Source organism: Mercenaria mercenaria, chromosome 7 (genome assembly GCF_021730395.1).
Source record: "Mercenaria mercenaria strain notata chromosome 7, MADL_Memer_1, whole genome shotgun sequence".
NCBI classification, from domain to species: Eukaryota; Metazoa; Mollusca; class Bivalvia; order Venerida; family Veneridae; genus Mercenaria; species Mercenaria mercenaria.
The window spans coordinates 44,295,420-44,303,541 of record NC_069367.1 but is presented as its reverse complement, the minus strand read 5'-3'; the positions used below and the strand labels follow the sequence as shown (position 1 = coordinate 44,303,541).

General features: G+C 34.3%; 1 pseudogene; it reads right to left on the bottom strand.

Moving 5' to 3' along the window:
• Positions 1-295: 295 nt before the first annotated feature.
• Positions 296-8,122, bottom strand: part of LOC123554261 (uncharacterized) — a 58,008-nt pseudogene continuing 50,181 nt past the window's right edge.

Here is an 8,122-nt window from a genome sequence, read left to right as displayed (position 1 = left end):
ATGTGTGTTAATCAAAATGTATACACCTTTTGACGTAGCGGTATTACAAAAGTTTTGTTTGAATAAGATTTTGAAGTTTTCTTTTTATTAATTTTCAAATGTTAATATTGAAGATGCTGCATAACAGAGAAATGTTAAGGAATCTGTTCAAATTTAAATTGATATTACTCGAGTATTCATAAAAGCTTACAAATTAAAATATCATTATTTTTCGAATTCACCTTCCAGAATAGATGTAATGCCATTTATTTAACGTTCATTATTTTGATTCGTACAAAATATAACTAATAAATAAATTTTTCGTTCTATTTGAAACACTATTCTGTGAACAAATGCCATTAACAGAAAAAATATCAATAAAATATCTTTTTACAAGGCAACGTTTCTACGGTGTCATTCAAATGTCATTCGTTCTAATGCAAACTAAGTATACAATCAAACATGCATCCGCTTCAAACCTTGAACTGTCATATATTTTCAATAAACGTCTCTAATATACATTCTGTCTTTAAATAAGACCATTCAGCCTACTTAGATATCGTATCATAGGGATAAAACATGTCCGAATCATATGCATTGTCATAGGTCCGTTTTATCAATCCATATCCAATACGGTCAAATCTTCCTCCGTCTTCCCATGGGCTGCGTCTCCGCCTGTGATAAACTGGGTAGTCTGAAGATTGTTTTTCACCGTCATTGACGTTTCGTTTGACGAAGCCGGAATTTAGCCTATCAAAGTATCTTTTATCGAGGTTGTTTTCTGAAAAGTCTTCGTCGCCGTATAGGTCAGATTTCTTCACAAAACCAGATGTTAGCCTGTCGAAGGGGCGTTTAACAAAACCAGATGACAGTCTATCAAATGCGTGCTTTTCGTCTGCATCTATATCACTTTTTTTCACGAATCCACTAGACAATCGATCAAAGCCACGCTTATTTTCAGATATTAGATCATTTTCATCTTCATTAAAATTGTCTGACAACGTACTAGTTCCATGTATGTCGGCCTTCTTCACAAATCCCATCGAAATTCTGTCAAATCCACGTTTATCATCATCTTTTTTGACAAACCCACTTGTAATACGGTCCAGTCTCCTTTTATCGAGCGAATCAACTGCTTCATCTTGTGACTGAATGTCTTTCTTAACAAATCCACTGGTAATTCTGTCCAAAGCACGTTTTTCTCCTGTTTCGCTTTTCTTTACAAATCCGCTAGATATTCTGTCGAAACCACGTTTGTCGTCATCAATACCGCTTTTCTTGATAAATCCACTAGATAATCTGTCTAAACCTTTCTTAACAAATCCACTGATATTCTATCTAATCCTTTCTTAACAAATCCACTGTTCAAACGATCGAAGCCACGTTTTTCACTGTCATCACTTTTCTTGATAAATCCGCTATTTAGTCTGTCAAAAGCACGTTTCTCATTTTCTTCTATGTCATGTTTCTTTACAAATCCACTGGTCAGGCGATCTAGCCGGCGCTTTTCATTATCCTTTTTTACAAAACCACTTGATAACCTGTCAAAATAGCGTTTCTCCTTCTCATATTCCCCTGTGTTATCATATATATCTTCCATATCATTTTTCTTGACAAAGCCAGAACTTATCCGATCAAATGGTCTTTTCTTGATGAAACCTGAAGTCATTTTGTCAAATCCTCTTTTTGTTTCATCTACGTCATCATCATCTTTTTTCACAAAGCCTCTTGACAATTTATCAAAATGTTTCTTCACAAATCCTGAAGAAAGTCGATCGAAGCCTCTCTTTTCAGCACCTATCTCGTCTGCATTTCCGTCTAAATTTATGTCAACATGTTTATCGCTAACATCACTTTCATCTTTATAGCTCGGCTCAGCATCAGTTGATCGTTTCTTACGTATAAAACCAGATGATATAGTGTCGAATCGACGAGTTTGTCTTACTTCAGGTTGTAAATCGTTCCTTTCATTTTCAAGCATTTCAATGAATTCGTTTAAAGACTCGTCATTGGCTTCAACCGTCTGGGGAGTTTCTTCTGGCATTTCGTCGGCACGCTTGATAAAACCCATTGAGATCCTATCAAGCCGACCTCTTTTGTATCCATATGGTCTAGCAGAAAAAGGGCGACGACTGTAGTAAGGTACCGAGTATGGAAAATAGTAGGAGTCTCCCCTGAAAATATAAAATACAGACAAATGAAATGAAGTCCATTGTAGTTTGTACGTAAAGCAAACATTTCGTTCTGAATTAAGTTTACGTTGACCTCTTTTATTTGTAAAGCAGACGATAGTTTTCAAGTTTTAGCAAATTTGTTAATTAATTTGAACATGAATATCGATCAAATGTAAGTTAAAATCAAGATATTATCTTTATTTTTCTTATTCTCTTTTATATTTTGCATGCGTGTTCGCGTTATTTAAGCGAAAGAACTTTAAACGGCTTTGTTTTATTTACATGTATAATTGAAATTTGTACGATTAGATGATCGGAAAGTGTATCATATCAAGACTGTGATCAGCAAGATATTACCGTAAATCCTAGGCTATGTAAAAGTTAGATACTGTAGTTTGATACAATCATTCTCTTGTAGGTTTGTTGATAAATATCGTTCTTTTTAAATCATGTTTTCTATCATAACAACTTTGTTTTCTAGTTATGATCTTATAGATGATTCACAGAGACTGCTATCTTAATGCGTACTGAAAGATAGTCGGGTGAAGAAATAGGTTTCTAGTATGGGTCTCCATTCCGTATTAATCATTATTGTATACCCATCACCCTCTCTTTACGATTGTTTTATTGACCTTTTACGCTTCATAACGTTTACTCAGTACATATTTTATAGATGACTTATAACATTTACGAGTTAACAACGAAATTTTATTATCCGGGGTAACTTCAGATATTGGCAGACCAAAGGCTAAAAGCAAGGTTTTAACATGGTTCCCCATTCTAGCTAGAATTTTTGTTGACTTAGAAATTGTCTTTTGTTAGAAAAATTACACTGGTGTATATTGATTACTTGTAAAACAGAATACATTGTATGTGGTTTTTAAAATATTTGAGTTTTCTAAAGTTATTTTTTTGGCGTTAGTGGTATATTATTATGCAATGAATGTGTTTTGTTGCTAAGTATAATTTCTAAGTTTTTGGATTAGACGTGTCAAGACTTCTTCTGCATATCCATAAATGACTGTTTCTTTTTTATTTCATTCAATTAACATTTGATACAAAGAATCCTATTAGATGTCGATTTATACCTACCATATATTTTAGTTGTGTTTTGATTACATTTAATGGAATTTATACTATCTAAAGGCATCGAGTACATGGACATGCATATATTTTTCACCAGCTTTTATTTCTGAGATTGGCCTTTGTTCATCGTCCGAGGCTTTTGTTACCATGGCGTTTGTGAGGATTTATCAGACGGTAACATTTTATTTCACTTTCCTTTATAAATGCGATATAATTATAATACAGTGTAAATTCTGGTGCAACCCATCAAGTGGTTTAAATTCCAAAATGAAAATTGTTTGCCGTCGGGGGCCGGTGACCCACTATTTACCCGAATTATTTGTTCTGCGAAGTTGCCAATATATTTGACGTCATGGTTTGTGTTTGACAGCACAGGGGATTCTCCATGATAGGCAGGTCTTAAAGCCCACTGTAAATAATCTCTTCTGATGTATATTGCTATTTTGTTTCTGTTGTTTCCCTGCTTTCTGTAATGTAATTATTTACACCGTCATGTGACTTTTGAACATGGCAGGATTTAAGAGTGACGTCGACTACATGTCTGGACACAATGCTTTGCTCTTTGATTAAGCCTGGCGGAACAGGTGGAATACTTCGTGGTTTAAGTTCACGTGCACAAAATGTTTTCGAAACTATTTATCGGAACAATAAATTTGTTGCTCTCACTGCTATAAATACAGCAAATTTGATTATTTTATTAATTTTATATGTTTTTCGTTCTTGTCATTAAATGCAATATATCATCCGTGATAGTCTGTTCTTTAAGTTCACGTGCACAAAATGTTTTCAAAGCTATTTATCGGACCAATAAATTTGTTGCTCTTATTGCTATAAATACAGCAAATTTGATTATTTTATTAATTTTATACGTTTTTCGTTCTTGTCATTAAATGCAGTATATCGTCCCTTTTGAGGCGGTTCTGCACGTTTGATAAACCGGAAGTGATGGCGTTATGTCATTTATCCGGACAACGTAGAATAAAGCCTGAATTCGGCGTACGGAAATGAAAATCATAAATCATTATATTAATTAAGTAAATGTATTACAACGGTAACGTTACTATCTTTCTAAGGTTATAATATAATTTAATATTAAGCATATAATATGTTGAATAATTCCAAAAATAAAGCAATAATAATAATAATAAATAATAATAATAATAAAAATAAATCATAAAATCAGCTTGAAATGCGCAGATCTCTTTAATTATGGGTAAATATATCAAAAACAAGCACACGGACCTATACATTTTATTTCATCATATTATAGGCCATATGTTTATTTACGACTGTGAAAAGTTTCATTGAAATCTACATGTAGAAACATTCTGTTCGCGAAAATGTTACGAAAACTGTGATTTTTTCATAAGACTCCCATTATGAAAACTTGTGTGAGGTCCAAATTTTTCAAATTCGTCTAGCAAAAAACCAAGCACACGACCCTATCTTTTCTATTTTCCGAATTTTTTAGTATATTCTGAAGTGTTGAAAAATCAAGGTTTAATCGAATTCTACATTGTAGAAAAAGTTTTGATCCCAACGTGCATGTCTACCTTAAGACCATTTTGTGTGATAGCGGATAACTGTCCAGGACAGTGTCTTGGTTGGGATTAAGTGTGAGATGTGATGCGCGGCTTGCATTGGTTTTAATTCCCCAGTAGTAGTGTAAAAGGTAAAGGTAAAGGTAAAGGTCTTGTTTATTATAGTGTCACCCCTACTGAAAGGGCCAGCCAATTTGGCTTATGAGACACCTTTATTGTGCGTACCAATTACCTCCCAACTCCTACCACTATGCCAGGCGCCAGGCGGATAGAAGTCAGTAACCATTCATTTAACTAGCTCGGAACGAGTCCCATGACAAACACCCCCCGGACGAACGATCCCCATGGGGCTCGAACCTTCGACCTCCCGATCCCGAGGTGGACGCCTTAACCACTGCCCCATTGCGTTCCATTATTTGTTTGATTACGTTTTTCTTTATCTATGAAATTCGATTACAATGTTGTAATGTAAACGTTCATAAATGCACTCATACATGATTTCGTTCTGAATTGGGGATAGGTCTTTTTTGCATTATACAAACGTGGGTTCTACTTTTAAATCTTTGTTTTGATATTCTTCGATTTTCAGATTCTCACCATTTTTCTTTCTCATTTAGTTCGCATTTCAGCTTTTAAACAAAACTGCTCGGCTAAATCGACACTACATTTGTAATACATTATAAATGAATTTATATAGATAATACGTAACGGAAAATGTAATCGTTAAAATGGAAAACTTCGATATTATAAAGCATTTAGTATGTCATCCGGTAGTTGATGCAGGTCTCTATCTGGAATGCACGAAACAACTTATTCCCAGCCAAATCTATGACATGCATCATATATACTCTACTGTTTTAAAGTATATCAGTTTTAGGTACGTTACCCAGTACCCGGACCGCTAGCATTAAGTTAAGCCTAATCTGAAATGCACTGCGACACCCACTCCCTTGCAGTAATCTTGACAGAACTAGATTAGAGGGCGATTCATCAAAATACAATCCATCACTCTCATTACGATTCATAGGACCCGAGGGACACATTTTGTACACTCAGTGATGTCTTATCGAGGATGGACATTGTCTGTTGTTGACGATAGGCGATGTAATTGGCGTTTGTGGTCAGATAAACTGATGGATGGAAGAGGAGAGCAGCACAGTTCTAGAGAACATAGAGTACTTAACTAAATAAATAACGTATAACTGAGGAGAAGTTTTCTAAAGAAAAAGAGGTAATAGTCCTCTGAGAATGTTTGTCCGTTTATAAAAATAAAGATACTGAACATTAGTTTATGGCATAGTGCTAAATTAATTTAGTTTTGCTGCATTCTGTGGAGTTATCCAACCACTTCAAATATTAACACAAAAAAAAAAAGAGTTGCGGATAACATTTTGCATTTAAATAGTGTTAGTGGTACTGTTGGGATAATATAATTATATAAAACGCCAATCATTAGATAATATGATGTTGTGTTTTGTTTTGACGAAAGAGAATTTATGCTACGCTATAAAAATTGAAAAAAATGGAAACTCCATAAGACGAGAAGAATTTTGAAAAAAAAATTAACCCTTACCCTGCTAAATTTCTAAAATGGACTGATCCTTAATTCAATTTGGGCAGTACTATATATTAATCAAAATGGGTATTCAATGAAATATTATTGACTAAATAGCGAACTGTGCAGACCATGCGCAGCCTGCACGGATGTGCTGGCTGATCTTAGTCTGCACTGGTCCCAAAGGCAGAATCACTTGCCGCCAGCAGGATAAAGGTTATACCCCCTTCACATCTACGATTTTTTCTTACGATTCCTTACGATTTGCCAACTCGTAGGCAGTCGCACGCAATCGTAAATAGCTCGTCGGTAGTCGTAAATAGCTCGGCACTACTCGCAGACGATCGCAAGCAATCGTGAACGTTGAGGTAATATTTTTGACATGTCGAAAATTTCTTACGATCGTCCGCGATATGAATTATTGGTGAATAGCTCGTAAAGAGCTCGTTACAAGTCGTAAGTATCGTAAACAACACGTAAACCACGCTCGCCTTCGTGCAAATTTAAACTGCAAAAACATGATATTCGTAAATACTTGTATCTAACACGCAACTACTCGTAACAACTCGTAAACAAATCATAATGTACTCGTAAAGCCTTTGGTGAATCATGATATTCCGTAATTCACTCGCAACAGCTCGTAAATAACTCGTAAATAGCTCGTAAAACGATCGTATTGATCCGTAATTACTCGGAACAAATCGGTAATTTTAGTCGTAAATGCATCGTTATAACTCGGAATAAATCGCAATTTGATCGTAAACAGCTCTTAAATAGTTCGTAAATGTGGGGAATCGGTGAACTTTTACGATTTTTGCAATCCGTCACAAATCGTAAGAAAAATCGTAGATGTGAAGGGGTATTAAAGATGCATCTTTTCAACTTTCCACAAACGTATAGTATATTGTGAAAATAAACAACATATCGCTTTCTTAAAATGAGATTCATTTTCAACATGCAAAATTATTTCCGTCATTGGGTATTCTAAAAACAAAATATTGATATTGATCTAGATAATTAAAATGTAAGATAAGTAAACAGGTCAGTTCAATTGTCGACTTTCAGCTGCTAAGATTTTTTTCTGCTGACTACAGTCGCAGTATCAATTATAAAATTCAGAACACCACTTACAAACAATTATTATGATGTATATTTGACAAAAAATTTCGTTACATATATCAGACGAACATATAATTAAGGCATTAAATCCGAAAAACAAAATCATGCATGTATGATAACGATTGACAATTGAAATTCTATGTTAACATTTGTTTCATTAAATGAATTAATTCTACATAAAGAAGCCTTGCTACTCTAGGCGAACAGGACTTTTCTGACACAATTATGTCAAATTCTATCCGCAAACAACGTCCCAATTATAAAACGTCAGGAATATCGGGAAAATGACAGACACACAGAATGGCAGTAACAGTGCTACCAGGAACTATTACAAATGATTAACTGATATCACCCAGGGTCGAAATGTCATCGAAATTATATATACATGAAAATGATAAATTATCACCAATATCAAAACAAATCAATTAACTCGGATTTTATTGATTGGAACGACACAATTAACTACAATCTATAAGACTAAAGACAAATAGGTCTTGGAAAACAAAAAAACAAAAAACAACAGCAAATGGACTATTTTAACCCCTTTTTCTTAAAACGAACAAAACAGTTGATTTGCAGTTCGAAATTCCATATTTAAATGAATGTAAACGATGATTAAGAAACTGCTCAGAACAAAGTAGCTAAACATTTATATTATTTAGTGTAGC